This window comes from Herpailurus yagouaroundi, unplaced genomic scaffold (genome assembly GCF_014898765.1).
Source record: "Herpailurus yagouaroundi ecotype Mexico unplaced genomic scaffold, PumYag 221, whole genome shotgun sequence".
Taxonomy (NCBI): Eukaryota; Metazoa; Chordata; class Mammalia; order Carnivora; family Felidae; genus Herpailurus; species Herpailurus yagouaroundi.
Window position 1 is genome coordinate 18,136,315 of NW_024412452.1, and position 18,165 is coordinate 18,154,479.

At 43.1% G+C, this 18,165-nt stretch overlaps 1 protein-coding gene across 8 annotated transcripts in view; it reads left to right on the top strand.

The window, feature by feature from the left end:
- Positions 1-18,165, top strand: part of SERTAD2 (SERTA domain containing 2) — a 114,916-nt gene that overhangs the window by 81,708 nt on the left and 15,043 nt on the right. For 2 of the 8 annotated variants that reach the window (XM_040458260.1, XM_040458261.1), the window contains one exon: positions 11,739-11,832. The exons of 3 other annotated variants lie outside the window; for them this stretch is intronic. The gene's annotated coding sequence lies outside the window, so the exon portion shown is untranslated. Of the gene's footprint in view, positions 1-11,406; positions 11,668-11,738; positions 11,833-14,272; positions 14,604-15,056; positions 15,138-18,165 lie in introns of those variants that run through there. 3 more of the 8 variants (XM_040458259.1, XM_040458263.1, XM_040458257.1) reach the window with 3 other exon arrangements.

Below are 18,165 nucleotides of genomic sequence, written 5' to 3' on the forward strand. Positions count from 1 at the left end.
TTTAATGATCCCTCACTGCCTTTGGAATATAAAGTCCAAACTCTTTAATGTGGCACCCAAGGCCTTCCTAGACATGCCCAGCTGAACTCCTTGGTCTTGTGTGTAGCTACTTCTTGCTTGCAATTTAAACTTCGGATCTGTACCCATATCCACTGCTATTTCTCACCTCCCTGTCTCTGCTGCTAATGACCTTGACTAATCCCCATTTGTCTTAAAACTGACACCATGGCTGGGGCGCCTGGGTGGCTCAGTCGGTTAAGCGTCCGACTTCAGTTCAGGTCACGATCTCACAGACTGTGAGTTCGAGCCCCGCGTCGGGCTCTGGGCTGATGGCTCAGAGTCTGGAGCCTGCTTCCGGTTCTGTGTCTCCCTCTCTGTCTGCCCCTCCCCCGTTCATGCTCTGTCTCTCTCTGTCTCAAAAATAAATGTAAAAAACAAAACAAAACAAAACAAAAACCCGACACCATGGCTTTCACACTGGCCAGGCTCTGTGGCCACGCATATGTGTCCATTGTCACTCTGTGTGTGTCTCTATCACCACGTAACCCACCGCATCACATCGATGAGTTAGTTTTTCCCATGAACTTGGTGGGAGCATCTCTTGTTCATTTCGTATTTTTAGTACCTCGTGTGCTACCAGTCGTGCAGCAGGTGGTGTAGATGGATTAGAGGGGGAATATTCAAGACTGGAAGTAGGGAGATGGATTGTTGCCGTAATCAAAATCAAAGATGATTAGGGTCTTGACCAGGGCCGTGATGGGAAAAATGGAGAGGAAGGGACATATTTGAAACGTATTTAAGAGGGAAAATTGGCAGGACTCTGTGTCTGGTTAAATGCGAGGGAAAGCGAGAAGGAAGATACTTTGAATCTTAGATTTCCAACCTAGACACCAGGGGTACCTTGTTGGTAACTTAACCATTCTTAGGCATTCAAGAGGAGGTGCAGATTTAAGGAAAATATGATTAGGACAATTTTAGATGTGCTGTGACTTGGAGGTGCCTTTATGGTACCCAGTGGAGATGTCTAATAGGCAATGGGATAGAAATAGGCTAATTATATACTTTTATTGTTCAAACCAGGACCGTTTTGAGATTGAAACAGGGTGCTATTAGTAATTATGCCACGACAAGCATAAACTAGGAATGACCCTGACAAATTGGGATATATGGTCTCTCTCTATATAAAGGTCACATATGAAGCTCAAAGAGAAAGGTCTGGAATGTGGTTAATGGTTTGTGAATCATTAGCATATAGATGCCCTGAGAGTGGGTGAGGTTGCCTGGGGGGAGTTTATAGGATGAGAAGAGAAGAAGGAGCAAAAAGAAAACCATAGGGAATACAAACATTTGGATAGTGATTATCAGTGGGCAGAATGTTCTCAAAACACTCGTGTCTTCACATTTTCCTGAAGATTCTGATACCCTAACCAACCACCCCCATTCCCCACTCACCTCAATTACCCTCTATGGTCCCAAATTGCAACCGGAGGTGATTTTGGAAAAAAGTCAAGAACTATAGGTTTATAGGGAGGTCAGACGAAGGGGAGCCAGCAAAGGAAACTCTTAAGTGTCCAGAGAGATAAGAACCAGCAGGCTATAGTTTAACCAAACTCACTGAGAGATGGTTAGAGGTGGTCAGTAGTGTCAAATGCTACCGAGAGGCTCAGTAATGTGAGGAACTGGGAAGAGTGTCCATTGGCCTTGGTGCTTAGAGGGCACTGGTGCTCTTTTTCTAGGGGCGGTCAGTAGTGTCGTCCTGCAGACGCCAGAGGAAGGAGGAGGGGCTAAAGCAGTGAAGGGTAGAGACAGGAGCAGCTACTGGTCTCCCTGCAGCACTGAAGCACAGAAAGATTACTTCTTGCTTTAAAACTGAAGACAGAGAGTGTTGGGTCCATAATTTGTTGACTTCAGGAAGGAGCCAGTGGAGAGGGCAAGGCTGGGTGTAGACGAGAGGGAAGAAATAGCAGTTTGTAGTCATATTTAAGCTGTTTTCGTTGGACTGGTTTTCTTGTCAGGAATACCTGTGTTGTCCTAGAGTTGAATGCCACCAACCCATTCCAGTGGGAGTCACTTTGACTTTGAAAAACTTATCATTCAGATATCTTTTTATTTGGTTAGCCTGGGGTCTGGATTTTTCTCCCAATTTTTTACAGAAGACTCAAGATGGAAACCTTTGACTAGAATATAAATTCATCTCCCAGTTGCACTGATTTGCTGAAATGTCGCCAACAAAGTGTTAATAAACCATCAAGCTAGACTTATGGGTGGATATGATATATCCTTGTTGATAGATTTAGAAGCACATACTGTAGATGAATCTATTCTTTTAGAACACATATGTGTGTGTTTATGCAGTACTGTATGTCTTAGAAGGAAAAGTGAGTTTTAAACTGAGAATTGATTTTTTTCCCCACGAGAAGCTCCATTAAAAAAAAAAAAACAACAAAACTTTAAGTTTCAGAATAGAAACTGTTCCGTTTTCTGATCTGCTACCTCATAGTAAGAAGTTAGTTGTAAGGTTAACTTCCTCGGAGAGAAGAAGGCAAGGACACCAGCAAATGGAAAAGAAAGGTTTAATTGCTCTGCAAAGGCCCAGACATGCTCTGAAAAGTAAAGATTTCAGGCTTAATGTGCACAGAACAAAAGGCCGTTGTGAACTGTGTACAAGAGTTGGTGAGAGTTTGTATTCTGCCCCTTTTTTCTGTGGGAGTTATTTCCTGTTGTTGACTAGAGTTCTTTATTTAGAACCACCTAGCTTCAGAATGCCTGCTAGCACGCAGAAAAGTGTGTATTTAAAACATAGGCTTATTTCAAGACAATCTCTGAAAAAAGTCACATTACCCATGCACTGAGACAACATCATGTCCCCAAAGGTCAGAAGAGCATGTGGGCTTTATTTCTATGCCTATGTGGAGAGACACAAAATAAGAAAGAATCAAAATGCATTTGGTATAGCAGCCAGTGGTCACCTCAACACCAAGTGAGAGATATTTATTTCATGGGGAAAGTGTGTTTCCGTCGTTTTAGAATGCACAGACACATACGTGCACACGATTTCACTTTTTAGTGCTAAGTGCATTATTTGGCATATTAATCAAGTAACAAGCCTTCCTATTTTGTGAGGAAACTTTGATCTTTTCTGGCATGATAGAAGTTAGCCTGTTGGGTGAGAAATACATGGACTTTATCCCAGTTATTCTCTTACAGTTGACCTGTCAGCTGGGCTTCCTGTTAAGAACTTTAGGTTACTGTAGAGTCATCATTGGATTTTACAGTCTGTTATTAGGAGAGAGAGGAGGATAATATATCAAAATGAGTGTAAGGAATAAGTTATTACTGAAATAATGGGGAATGAATAAATACATTAAATGTAAATACTGCTCAATGCTTTATTAATAGAGATTAAGAAATTGTGGGAGAAAAACTTCTGAAGTTCTACTTCATGGGGACCATAAGGAAGAAAGAAAATAAGGTGTATTTTTTTAACCTGATGAAATCTAAATCAATAAATTCACACTGTGTATTCCAGCATACTTACTTGGCTTTTCATGTTTGTAAAAAAGAAATTAAACATTATAGACAAAAGAGAAGCCACCTGTGTGTCTCTCCCTGATTCCATTTCCCTCCTCTGTTTACCAGAGGTAACCACTTTCCTAAACGTTTTTTTATCTCTAATGTTTTTATTCTGTAATTGCATACCTATGTATTTGTAAACAATGTATAGCCATATTTTACATGTGTTAAAAGATTTTATATAGTGAGATTATACTGTACATGTTTAACAGCTTGCTTTGTTTTACTCAGCATTATGTTTTTTTAAGATTTAGCCACATTGATATAGGTACCTTTAGTACTTCTTAACCACTATGGTTTTCAAGTGTATCAATTTACTCTCACCTTGGTGAACATTAAGGTTGTTTCCAATTTTTAGCTGTTATAAGCAAAGCGGCTACAAATGCTCTTCTATGTTTTCATGGGGGATAAAAACAAGAGTTTCTCTACGATTCTAGATTCCGCTCTTCTCATCCAGAATTCCTCCAGAGAATTAAGCCCCAGTACCCTAAGACATCCATTATATGTAATGAATTAACTTCCTTCCTGTAAATCTAGAATGATTCCTGTGTTTGGGCTGGAGCTAGGGACTGACACCTGCCCCTGAGAGCGATCGTGTGAATCCGTTTCTAATTCTTGAGTTCATTTGGGAGGCTTCAAATCAGCCGTGATGGGGCTATTTACACCACAGAAATCAGTACATGCTACAGATAAAGGCTTCTTTCCACATCGACCCAGCCAGTTGGTGAACATTTACCAACACACGACTGGTTTTTAACTGTATACCATCCATGGGAGAACTGAGGAAATAGGCACTTGAATCATTTTCTGTAGGGCTTATTTTTTTCGTGGCACCCCAGTAAGAGAGACTGCATGTCTGTGGGTAGAGTGGATGCATCTCCAACTTTACTAGTTCATGTCAGATTATCTCCAAAACAGTCAATCTGATAGCTGTGAACTATCTTTTTGTAATTTGCATTTTTCTTATTACCGATGAGATTGAGTTATCTTTTCACATGTTTGTTGGACATTTAAGTTTCTTTCCTCTTTAACCCACTTTTCTGTTGGGTTTCAGGACTTCTAAAAACTTGATTCAGAAAGCTCTTTATTCTGGATACTAATCATTTGTTGAGTATATGAATCACATATGTCATTCCACAGCCTTTAGCTTCCCTTTATTTTGTTCGTGGTGTCTTTTGTTTAATAGGTGTTTAAGTTTAACATAATCACATTATTGATCTTTCTCTTTATGGTTTCTGCACTGGGTGTCTAGTTTCTGAATAGTCCAAATCTCGGCAGGAAACAATTTCATTCAAATGATACAACTTATGAGACTTATTGAAGGGACTTTTTACAGAGATGTGACAAGAGTTGAGGCATGGAAGACCAACAACAGTAGGAAGCTGTTCCTGTCCTTAGATCTGAGAGAAGGGGAGGAAATGGTGTTGCTTGAATTGGGCAGAGTTGATACCCTGGAGAAGGGGGCCGCCACAGAAGCTGTAGGTGTGGAGGGATGGATACTGCCATGACAGGGGCTCAAAGCAGGAAGGGTCACGAAAGAAACACCCAAGCCGCTTTCCCCTCTGACCCACTGGCCTCCTGGTGCCTTTCTTTTGCTGAATCCAGCTGGCAGCTAGTTGGCGAAAGAGCTTAGTCCCGAGGGGGTCAACATTTCAAGGCACAGAGCAAAGCAAAAGCGAGTGAGTCTGAATCTTAGCAATCGGACCATAATCTCACATTCTTTAATCCTGAGGCCATAAACATATTCTCCTATATTCTCTCCTTAAAAGTTTTATTTATTGGGGTGCCTGGGTAGCTCAGTCAGTTAAGTGTCTGACTCCTGATTTCAGCTCGGGTCATGGTCGTGAGTTCGAGCCCCACACGGGGCTCAGCACTGGCAATGCAGAGCCTGCTTGGGATTCTCTCTCTGCCCCTCCCCACTCATGTTGTCTCTGTCTCTCTCAAAATAAATAAATAAAGGCTTTAAAAATTTGTATTAAAAAAAGTTTTCTTTATTTTTAAAAAATGTTTATTTTGAGAGAGAGAGAGAGAGAGAGAGAGGGAGAGAGCGAGCGCACAAATGGGGTAGGGGCAGAGAGAGAAGGAGAGAGAAAATCCCAAGCAGGCTCGCATGCTGTCACCACGAAGCCCGATGTGGGGCTTGATCTCACGAACCATGAGATTGTGACCTGAGCCAAAATCAAGAGTCAGATGCTTAACCGACTGAGCCACCCAGACGCCCCTCTCCTTAAAAGTTTTAAAGTTTTGTTTTACGTATTTAGATTTAGTCCACCAGAATGTATGTTTTGGAAAGATATTAGGTACTTAATTTTATTTTCCATGCAGTTAATCAAATGGCCCTTAGCCATTTATTGAATAGTCTGCTCTTTCCCCCTGATCGGTAATATCAGACCTGTCATATTATACACTTTCTTATATGCGTGGGTCTATTTCTGCACTGTCAATTCTGTTCTGTTGATCTATTTTTTTTTATTAAAAATTTTTTTTTAACGTTTATTTATTTTTGAGACAGAGAGAGATAGAGCATGATCGGGGGAGGGTCAGAGAGAGAGGGAGACACAGAATCTGAAACAGGCTCCAGGTTCTGAGCTGTCAGCACAGAGCCTGACGTGGGGCTCGAACCCACAAACTGTGAGATCGTGACCTGAGCTGAAGTCGGATGCTTAGCCGACTGAGCCACCCAGGCGCCCCTCTGTTGATCTATTTATCTATCCCTGTGACACAAACACTCTCTTAATTACTAGAAATTTATAATAAGCCTCGGTATCTGACAGGACGCATCCCCCATTTTGTTCTTTAAACTTACTACAGCTATCTTTTGCTCTTTGCTATTCCAGATGATTTCTGGATGTGCTTACCAAGTTCCATGAAAAGAAAAGGGGTATTTAAATTGGAATTGTGTATAATTTATTGATGAGTTGAAGGGAGAGAGAAGTGATATTTATAAAGTATTAAGTATTCTTGTTCATAAGTGGTATAGTTCCCCATTAATTCTGCTCTTTTCATCCGATGAACTTTTGGAAAGATTTCTGTTTTCTCACTTTTCATTTTTGGCCGCGTGTGAAAATAGTAAATCCGAAGTCTTTATAGCTGTTATTTTTTTTATCACAAAAACTAGACGTATGATGTTTAACAGTTCTAAAGTGGTAACGAATGAGAATGGATTGAAAATGAACATCTGATGCATTACAATTTTTGTCAACCTTTTTGTAATTTGGGTCTTAATTTCTAAAATGAAGTTAAAAGGAAATATAAATGGTGCTGAAATTACCAGTATCATTCCCACAAAAGCTAGTGCTAGGAAGGACTGTGCTGCCGTGTGTAAGGAGGCCAAATGAATAATTAGGGAAAGTCAGGGAATCTGGCACTTTTTAAGTGAGTTTTTTTTTATTTGCTGTAATCCTTTCACATTTATGTTTTCTTTTAAAAGAATCATTTTTAGGAATGATTAGATATATGTATTGTTTGAGCAAACTCAAGTTCGCAGCGTGTAATTTGTAACAGAACAGAACGGCAATGGGCGTCTATGCTATAGATGATATTCTCTCATTCTCCTTTCTAAATTTGGTGTCACACAGATTCAACTTCTGTTTTTAAAAAGGGAAGTTACATATAGCTCATTCACACTATTATTTTCCCCTTAAAAGCCAGTTTCTCTGATAATTGTCCATTTAAGGAGGTTCCTATAACTCAAACAAGACTTCTCTGAGGAAACAGTTTTGAAACAAATGTTCCTTAGCAAGATTGAATTTTTGGTTCAATATTTAAAGCATGTTTAGCAAAACAATTGACTGGTGACACCAGGGTATCTAATGTGTTAGTGTGTAGCTGGGATGCTTGCTTTACTTCTTCCTACTTGACTTCACTCTGTGTGTTTCTGAAATTTTAAATTAAAAAACCTTGTAACTTAAAAATACAACCTTTTTTCAATTTAAAGCAAGGGACCGGTATGATTGGACAGTTTGATAATTTTGAAAAAGTCTTATTGTTTATTCTGGCAACAGAATAAACTTAAAAAAAAAACTTTAATAAACTTAATAAAAACTTCTACATTGGTGACTAAAAGAAAAGATAAGGGGGCGCCTGGGTGGTGCAGTCGGTTAAGCGTCCGACTTCAGCCAGGTCACGATCTCGCGGTCTGGGAGTTGGAGCCCCGCGTCAGGCTCTGGGCTGATGGCTCAGAGCCTGGAGCCTGTTTCCGATTCTGTGTCTCCCTCTCTCTCTGCTCCTCCCCCGTTCATGCTCTGTCTCTCTCTGTCCCAAAAATAAATAAACGTTGGGAAAAAAAATTTTAATAAAAAAAAAAAAAAAGAAAGAAAAGATAAGGTCTACACCATTTTACCTAGGTGTTGCCTCTTCCAGGAAATCCAATAAAAAAAATTCAGAGGTCAAACAAGTGGATTTATTTTTAGTTGTATACTGTGTTTCCATTTAAGCTGGGTTCTCGTCAACATGTTTCTTTTCTAATGATGCCTCATAGCCTGAACTTAGAGGCATTTCCTGGGCATCTCTACACATTAAAGCTTGGAAATTTTTTAACTTCTCAGGGTAGAATTTTCATAGCTGGGACTTCAAAAATGGATTAAATATATTATTTACATTCCCCAAATTACCATCATTTTCTTGAGTGACTTCTTTATCCATAGGTGATTTAAAGGTACACAATCCTAGATAGTTTCTACAATAGATATGAGACCATGTATATAGCAGAAAAGAGAATTTAGTCTAGCCAGTCATATAAACGCTTGGTTTTGAAACATAAAAGATGGCCAGCATTAGAGTAATACTGTTAAAACCAATTATTTTTGCTGTCATCGTCTTACCAAGTTTTCCTGCAAGTTAATATTGGTTGATGATGTTCATAACATATTTGGTTATTGGCATATTTTTTTTATATTCCGTGACCAAGAGGGCAGGAAGGTGCCAGTAAGAAGTGGTCATTTGAACCATCCAGGTAATCACTGAAAAATTTGCATAGGCAAGTCTTTCCCCCCCCCCCCCCATAATTATCAAATGCTGCTGTGGTTTTAAATACCATTTGACCAAGACTTTTATTTCTTAAAGTAAGTAGGAAGAGAAAACCTTTATAAAGAATACAGAATGGTGGAATTTCAGCAGTAATTTATCTGCAAGGTTACTTCCCCAGTCGTGAGACTGTATAGATTAATAGTACTTTGTGAGTGCCCATTGGTCCTTTTAGCTATGTTAAACCCAAATGCATATTTTAGAATTGCTGAAAAGCAGTTACAAGGACAATATTGTATTGCTCACAGCAGGAAAGATTAACCCCTTGAGTTTATGAAACTGGGTATAAACACTTCAGCATTCCTTAAATTATTCATTCAGTGAAAACTTAACAAATATCTGCCGTGTCAGGTTCTAGACAAAGCGATAAACATGAGTGAGGGGACTGAATGGTGTGATGAGTTTTCTTTCTTTTCTGTTGTGTTGTTTATGGGGTATTAATTTTGTGGGCTAAAAGGGGATGCTAACAAAGCTGACAAGCAGGGTTGGGGTTCTTTGGGTAAGAAGTAGAATTGTTATTTTACGACTCTAGTATAGGGTCGAAGCAAAGTCGTGTCCAGCTCCTGGCCAGCACTACCCTCCTGGTGATCTCTGCACGTCGAGTCTGTACTTCCTGCCTATAACCCATTCTCCTTCCTTGAGCACTTCATACTCTTCTCAAGACACTCAGCTTGCGTCTTTCCTGGCTTCCACAATTTCAGTGAATGTTAGGAATCACAGCCTCCAGACCTTCCTTGTCCCTGGGAGTCAGCTTGATAAAGGAGTTCAATGGGCTGGTTCATCTCCAAGCCTCTGTTTACTCCTCTGTAAGACATGGGAAGGAGGACCTGTCCTGCCTGTGGCACAGGAAAGGTGTTTTGAAGAGCGGACAAGTAAATCCGTATGAAAATGCCTTACAACCCATCCTGCTTCTATCCACACGTTGGGGTTGGGGGCCGGGTGACTTGAACCATAACGGGTAACAAATCCAGGAGAATGTGGATAGATGGCTCACATCTGTCTTCCAGATAGGAAAACAATTCCAAGAACATATTCTGTTGAATGGAGTATATTATCATTATTTGTACTTCTCCTTTCTTTTGGAAATTTGTGAATGTGAAGTTGGTTTTATATTCTTCCAGTTTGAGCAGGTTATCTCATTTGAGCCTAAAACTCCCCTATGGGGGTAGTCTACATTGTAATCACTTTTTTATAGACTCCTAGCTCTGGGAAGGGGCTACAGAAATTGTTGACCCTGAGCACCTCCTTTTGAAGGGTGTGAAAGCAGGCCCCGTGATGCTAAGCGTCTGATTCGGCCTCACGGCTGGCTGTGGCTGAGGAACTAGACCCCAAATCTCCCGACCAACAAACAACCTGTGCTGTTTTCCCTGGAACTGGGGCTGACCCTAAACCTGTGACATGGCAGATTAAGGAACTAAAGAGTCAGTCATAATTAAGTGATTTATTTGTACAAGATCTTCAAACTCCTACGCCGGGACTCATCATCCCCCTCAAGACTGGTTCCCGAGGACAGGGAAGGTCTGGAGGCTGTGCAGTCTCAAACATTCATTGACGCTTTCTGTGGGTGCCAGTGGTGCTGAGTGTCTTGAGAAGAGTATGAAGTGCTCAAGAAGGGAGAATGGTTTATAGACAGGAAGTACAGAGTCGACAGGCAGAGGCCCTCGAGAGGGTAGTGCTGTGTGGGGAACAGAGGACAATAAGAGATGCTTATGAGAAGCCACCACCAGTCCTAGTGGAGCAGCATCTAGCAGGAAAGAAACATAGGGTTGTTACCAGTGGTTTCCAACTGAGGAGAGGGTGAGAGCAAAAGCTGTAGTCTCCTAAGAAGGGCTGCTCCAAATTGGACCTCGCAGTTTATCTGAAGGTTTTTTTAAAGTTTATTTGTTTATTTTGAGAGAGAGAGAGAGAGAGAGAGAGAGAGAGAGAGAGAGAGAGAACAGGCAGGGGAGGAGCAGAGAGAGAATCCCAAGCAGGCTTCTCCCTGTCAACATAGAGCCTGGTGCAGGGCTCGAACCCATGGATTGTGAGATCATGACCTGAGATGAAGACCGGAATGCTCAGCTCAACCAATTCATCCACCCGGGTGTCCCTATCTGACGATTTTAGTGGAAAATAGTGGCAAATGAAGTAAGAAGGAAACTAATGCCCAGCAGAAGCCATTTTTTTTCTAGCAATGGTGAGAAGGGACTAATGAACAACGTTAGGGGAAAAAAAGGTTTTAAAAGCATTTTCTTCAAATATTATCATTAAGATATTTTAAATATTTAAGTATTGTCAGATTTTTTAAAAGGGAAGAAGGCATATCTCTAACAGAAGAATAACCTTCTCTCAGAACATAAGGGGCTGTCAATGCAAAGCAGTCCCATAATAATTAAGGAAGCTTTGGGGCGCCTGGGTGGCACAGTCGGTTAAGCGTCCGACTTCAGCCAGGTCACGATCTCGCGGTCCGTGAGTTCGAGCCCCGCGTCAGGCTCTGGGCTGATGGCTCAGAGCCTGGAGCCTGTTTCCGATTCTGTGTCTCCCTCTCTCTCTGCCCCTCCCCCATTCATGCTCTGTCTCCCTCTGTCTCAAAAATAAATAAAACATTAAAAAAAATTTTTTTAAGTTAATAGTTTTCAGTTGTCAGTGAATGAGAAGTCCAGGCTCAGGAAGGATGTCTATATTTTCCATAAAGAGATTATTTAGCCTAGCTGGCCGCATACAATATGTTTCAATAACTGAAATGTTTATTTTCTTTTTTTTCCCGAAGACCAGTAGTTTCAAGGTGTATACGTGGATGATTATTACTAGTATTTCAAGTGGAACCGGAAAGATAAAATGTAATAAGGGAGAAAGAAAAATTAAAGTTTAAAAAAGTCTTTGTTTCTCAGTTTATATAACCAGCTTGTCCTGGTGTCATTTCTTGGGTGCATGCTAATTAAGTGCTAAAAGTGGCCTTCAGTCAGTGCAGTTGTCTAGTAGTTTGCAAGATGTGAAGGTACAGAAACTTTCAAAGAGAAGCAGTGAAGTGCGAACTAGTAGCCAGAACTACAAAGCCGTGTTGAGAAGTAGCTTTCTGAAACTAAACCAGTGAGTATTTTTATAATTTACCATTACAGTCCTGTACTTACAAAAGCAATGTTTGTTTTCTCCCTAAACAGATATGTTCCTGATAGTTAAATGCGGATGACTGGCCTAATTTCTTAAATGTGAGAGCGAGAAGGAGAAACTCTAACTAAACTCTAAATCCTGAGGGTAGGATTATTTTAAATGGGCTTGTTAATGTCCCAAAGAGTGGGAGTGAAAACCACACTTACATGTTCACTAAACATTTCTTGCTCATGTGCGGGGAATAAGCAATGATTTTTTTAAAAAGCGTGCCATTGCATACTGAAGGGAGTTGACTTCAAAAGCTCAGGGAGAGCCTTTCCTTATCTTGGTGGAATTGGGTTCCTAGGGCCAGGCAGGGATTGCTGTGCTGGCTTGCGGGGGCTCGGGCTGGGGGAGGGGTGGTTAACCACCTTGTGTCTGACCACATCGGCAGCTGTTGAAGCTGCCACTTCACGCTTTGACGAAAGATACCAGACTCTAAAAGTGGGGGAAGTGGAACTCCTACTATATAACGTGCACACTGTTAAGGTGTTACTACCTTCCAAGGTGTGGAAAGGCGAAAACCTTTTCACTTGAAAACTCAAGTTTCTCTCCTAAGAATGCAAACCTTTCCTGAATTACATGCCTTAGCAGAATCACTGGTCCACTCTGTGTCTGGAGACACAAAAATAGTCACTTAGGTCTTAGTTCTTTTTACAGGAACACTGCATTTGGTAACCCGTTTGCTAGAATAAATACTCAAGTGTCACAAAAATTCTGCAGGTCTAACTTGCTGCTAACTTCAGTTCATGGATAAACGGTTTAAATTCATTTTAAATTCAACAGAGCCTTTGGCCTCTGCCACAAAGCTATCACAGGAAGAGATTATTGCAGCTTCTGTTTCAATGGCTTTTCCTTAAAAGTGAGCGCTGAAAGTATAAGGGAGTGGGTGGTTAGGAAACTGTTAGAAGTTAGTGTTGTCTCTAAAAGGCAGAACTCTGGAAATGAAAAATATCTTGGCTTCACAGCAAAATGTTTGAATGCTGTGCCGCCCAGGCACAGACTGAGCAGGACCTACAGAGGGCCCCGCACAGTACTTCCATGATGTGTCATTTGGAGCGCCATTATAATGAGACTTTCTAAAGACATCCACAAATAATTAGCTTTTGGCATTGGTTATACTTAAAGAAAAATCTATAAGATTTTAACTATACTGAGGGTCAAGTAAAATCCTTTTTTATTCTCCTTAAACACAAACACTGCCTCCTCTACCGACAGTTTAAACCAAGTTTAATTTCAGTAAGATCATCAATTTGATTGATAACAAATCATTGCAGAACAGTTCGAATAGGTCTAAACTTGTCTTGATGTTAACGACTTATAATCACCTTTATGTTAGGTCTTAAAGCTTTATTATTCTTAAATATAACTAGTAGAGTGGACCGTTAAACGCCAGCTATCTGAGATGATACTGATTGGGGTGGCAGCCAGAATTTTAAGATGCTTCAATTACTTTTTGTAACATCTTTACACTGAACGCGCATTTAACTTTTAAAATAATCATTAATTTTCCGGGGGAGCTCTTTTCCTGGTGTTTTAAATTCGCACCACTTAGGCACACACACAGCTCTCCCAGTTAGTATAAATTTCTCTGCTAAATGAAAGTAGTTCAAAGCAGGAGCTTTCCTAAGGAGAGGGAAAAGGTTATCCACATGAAACTTCTGGGCGGAGGACCGGGGGCCTCTGACCCCGCTGCGTCTCCAAGCCTGGCTTCTCTACCTGCGTGGGCTTTGCCAGCGCGGGCGGCCGGCTGCCGGCTCGGCACCGCTGCGCAGCCGGCCACGAAGGATGCAACTCGGCTCCGTCCTACTCCGAAAGTACTGTTGACTTGGTGACCCATTTCGAGGTGTTGGGCCGAGACTGTCGCACGCAAGGGGCATTTTCTGACCCCGGCTCCAGCTGGAGCCCCCGTCCTGCCATTCGGACATCTCTGCAGGCCACTCGTGCGTCCCGAGACCTGGCCGTCTGGGAGTGTCCCAGCTGCAGACGCTGCCGCCCCCCGCCCTCCAGGGACGCCTATCTCGAAAGCCGCGCAGGCAGCGTGGACGCCGTGCCTCGGGGTCGAATTTTTGCCCCTCACCTCCTATCCCCCCCTCCCCCGCGGGACCCTGCCCGCCCTGCTGACCGGCCCCAAGTTGCCGAATAGCTCAGATGCTTGTCATATTTGCGGTCGCGCGACTCAGCGGGCTGTGCGCGCGCTGCACTCGCCGCCGCCTTTGTCACTAGCCGCTCGGTCATTTGCATGAGTATTTTCTGGAGTGTGAGGGGATTATTGGTGGTTAGTTGTGGTCCCTTGGCCGGAGTGTCTCTTTTCGTCTCGCCTTCTCTTTAAGCCTTTCCTTGAGAGAAAATAAAGGGCGCGCCGGCCGGGGAGGGAGCCGTGGGCGGCGCTGCCACCCGACGTCTCCCGTGCTCTGCCTGCCCCTTCCTGCTCCTGCAGCGGCCGGGGCCCGGCTCGGCATTTATCTCGCCTCCCGGGACCGCCGGGGGAGGGGGCGGGGCCGGGAGAGGGGCGGGGCCTGCGGAGCCAGGGGCCCGGAGCTCGCGGGAGGCTCGCTGGCCGCACGTCACTCCTGCACGGCGAGTGCTGGAGCACGAGCTGCCGCTCCCTCGGTCAGGGCGCCCCCTCCGCCCGCCTCCCGCTTCCTCCTCCGCTGCCTGCCTGCCGCCGCCGCCGCCGCCTCCTCCACCATTGTATAATGCTCCGAGCGCGCCGGCAGAGGACTGCGGAGTCTTAGCTTCGGTCTCGTCTCCTGCCCGCTCCCCGGCGCCACCCTCGGGCCCCCGGAGCGGGGACTCCGCATGGAGAGAGAGTAGCTTGAGGAGTGGGCAGAAACCCCTCCTGATGCGTTAGTTCCCAGGTGGAGCTGCATGTGGTAAGTTCTCCCGGCGCCAGGCTGGAGGGGATCCTCGGATGCGCCGGGCTCCCGGCGATGGGTGGGGGGCAGCGTTGGGACCCGGCCAGGGCCGGGAGAGCCCGGAGGGCGGAGGAGGGGCCCGAGCGGCCGCGGGGGTCGCGGGCGCCTCGGCCAGAGGGACCTGGCCTGGAGCAGGTACCCGGACAAGCGTTCCCTCCCACTGCTTCCCGGCCCCGCGCCCTTAGACCCTCGGGCCGAGGGCCGGGGACCCCCCGGCGTACCCGGGCAGATCTGCTGGGGGAAGGGCAGGGGACGGGCAGTCACGGACCCAGGTCAGGAGGGGGTCGGGAGCTAACCGGAGCCCAGCAGTGGGGCGAAGGGAGCTTGGAGCTGTCGCTTCTACAGCTGGGATGTGTGTGCGTGTTGTGGCCGTTGTGTTGTTGTGAACGTACGAGACTTTTTTTTTTAAAGGTTCGGATTGCTGGAGCGAAGGCTGCTTCACTTTTGGGTTCCGTGACCGGGTCTGCATCCAACTTGCTATAGTGTGTTTCTGTGAGTTTCTCTTGTGTTTTTAGCTTGAAATCCTCCCTCTCTTCCCTGCTTTCGCCCGTGACAAGTGAGTTGATTTTGAATATGTGTGTGTATTCAACTTAACGTCTCACTGGCTTTTAAGTTAGAAATCTACAAGTCATCTTGGTGGTAACCGCCTCTGACTGAAAGGGAGGGGGCTGCGGGGAGCCAGCTGGCCCAGGCCCTGGACTTTGTACCATTAAGACAGAGGGTGCCGTCCGAGGGCCACTGCATCTAAAGAAAATCATAAATTGTGCTTATTTTTATTCTTGGTGGTCAATCATCCTGCCTTTAACAGAAGTAGTAGTAATAGATTGAGAAGGGAGTAGGGTTTGGGCTTTAGTCTAAATTTCACAAAAAGATTAGGTATAGTTTGTCTTAGAGTAACTTTTTGCTTTCAAACCGGGTAGTTTCAGGATGTTTGGGGTGGCAGAAAGTAAGTTTTTACAGGCACTGAATAGGGAAGGGCAAATCAGCAGGGTGAGACATACAGCCTCAGACTATAGCAGTTTTTATTTGAATCGAATTGGGCAGCCTCAGTCTTAAGGAAGATAGTCGATGTTTTCAAGCTTTGTTCTTGAAATATGCTTTTTGATTTCCCAATATCTGTTAAGAAATGGCCATAATGTGTGTAAAGAACCTAGAAGTTGTAGTAGCCAATAGGATCCTCGAGGCCTTAAGTGTTCAAAGTAGCGTTCTGTAATTAGGGACTGGCCTCTGACAAGATTGAAGTGGGCTCTTGGCTCCACTCAACCCCTGGAGGGCAGTCCACCTGAGAGTCTCTTCATTGTTGTGCTGAGGGGGGTGAAGGGGATAGTTGCTCAGCTAACCAGAAGGCATGGCTCACTCCAAGAGCTCCTCCCATTGCTCCCACTTTTTATAGCAGTCTATTCTGATTTGAGTGAGCTAGAGTGTGCTGCGAGTATGAAAATACCCATCCGGAGACCCAGCCTCTGGCATGAGCGGGAATAGCTTGTTCACGGATCTCTGCTTTCCTATAAATTTCATCCGTTTCTTTGTGGAAAGAAAAAAAAAAAGATGAATGTTAGAAAGTTTTCTTTTAGCTTCATTGATTTACTTAGAGGGGATTATATGCCAATGTAAAGTTATTTGTGTTGTTCCTCAAGTTTGGAATCCTTGAAAATAATTTTTACTTTTTTCCTCTCTTCCTAATTGAAACGTACATAACTGTGTTGCTGTCAGATGAGAAATCTTAGGAAATGGATTTGAGAGCCTTTTTTTTTTTTCTTTTCTTTTCTTTTTTGACACTCCGTGTGTTCCTTGCTTTATCACAATGGATAGGTGAGAGGACTCACATTTTATAATACCAGCCAAGTATACAACAAGATGTCCCAAGGAACAGTTTTATTGTCAGGCAAGTGTCACAGCTTCTTAGGTAACAGCTGCTCAGGTTTGTTTCCCTTTAAGAACTAAGAGAAGGATATTAATTGAGATTTTGAAATCCTTTAGACTCCTGTTTGCTGAATTGTCCCCCTTGAAAGCTTTTTCAGTGAGAAGGTGAAATGTGAATTTTACCCAGTTGTCATGCACTGAATTATCAATAATGAGTATAGAAAATAATAAAAATCTTGATATTTTAAAACTCACTCAAATTTGTATAGCAACTGATAGCTTTTGGCATCCACTATTTTACATAACACTCTAATGGCAGAATAAAAGTACAACACTACTTGAGAAAGACACATACACAAAACATAAAAAAAAAGGTGTGGAGGAGGTCAAAAATACAGACAAATGCATACAGTGGTCTTTTTGTTTTGTCAAAGTAGCATACTACAGATTATCGGTATGAAGTTTTACTACAAGGTTACCCTCCGTCAAAATATTTTACACTTTATTTTTTTTAATGTTTATTTATTTTTGAGAGAGAGTGAGGTGTGTGAATGGGGGAGGGGCAGAGAGAGAGAGGGAGACAGAATCTGAAGCAGGTTTCGGGCTCTGAGCTGTCAGCACAAAGCCCCATGTGGGGCTTGAACCCATGAACTGTGAGATCATGACCCGTGCCAAAGTCAGACACTTAACCCACTGAGCTACCCAGGTGCCTCGATATTTTACTTTAATTAACTGAGAAAGGTAAAAGCTACAACAGAAACTTTTTGAGTTTGTTTTTTGCTGTGGTTCCTCATTAACACCTATAGTAAAAGCATGGTGTTTTATTTTATATTTAATTTCTGTCAGAAAAATGAAGACCACTTTGTCAATATTCTATGTGGATTAAATACACGTAGAGAGAAATATGGCATTGAGGAGTGTGAACCTTAGTTCACTTTTAGAATTTTTTATTTTTTTTAATTTTTTTTTTTAATGTTTATTTATTTTTGAGGCAGAGAGAGACAGAGCATGAACAGGGAAGGGTCAGAGAGAGAGGGAGACACAGAATCTGAAACAGGCTCCGGGCTCCGAGCTGTCAGCACAGAGCCTGACGCGGGGCTCAAACTCACGGACTGCGAGATCATGACCTGGGCTGAAGTTGGACGCTCAACCGACTGAGCCACCCAGGCGCCTCTTTAGAATTTTTTAAAACCTTTGTTGCTACAGAAATTTCATATTTACTGTTAAGATCTATCCTATAGGAGATGGTTCTCGTTGCAGTAGTTTCTTGGCAAAGGACAGAAAGAGAAAGAGAGAGGTATCTCTGATTACTGAGTCCAAAGATCACACGTATGCCAAAGGCACCACAGAGGGCAAGCTTCCAGTTTTAAGTGAAAAATGGCTTCGCAGGAAAGGTAACACCTACCTTCATAGGTCTTTCCATGAATTAATACTGGCCAGCAGAACATGAAAATCTAAGATTTGGCCACTGCATATGCATACATCATAATTTTCTACCTGCTCCTACTATGTATTACTTCAACAAATGATAGAAACCCGTAAGCTGGGACTCCTGCTTAAAAAGTATGTGGGTTTTCAACTTAGTTTTAATATTCTTGAAGGAAACAGCTACTAACCAAAGCTGGCGTGTCTTTTAAAACAATTATTGTCTCCAATG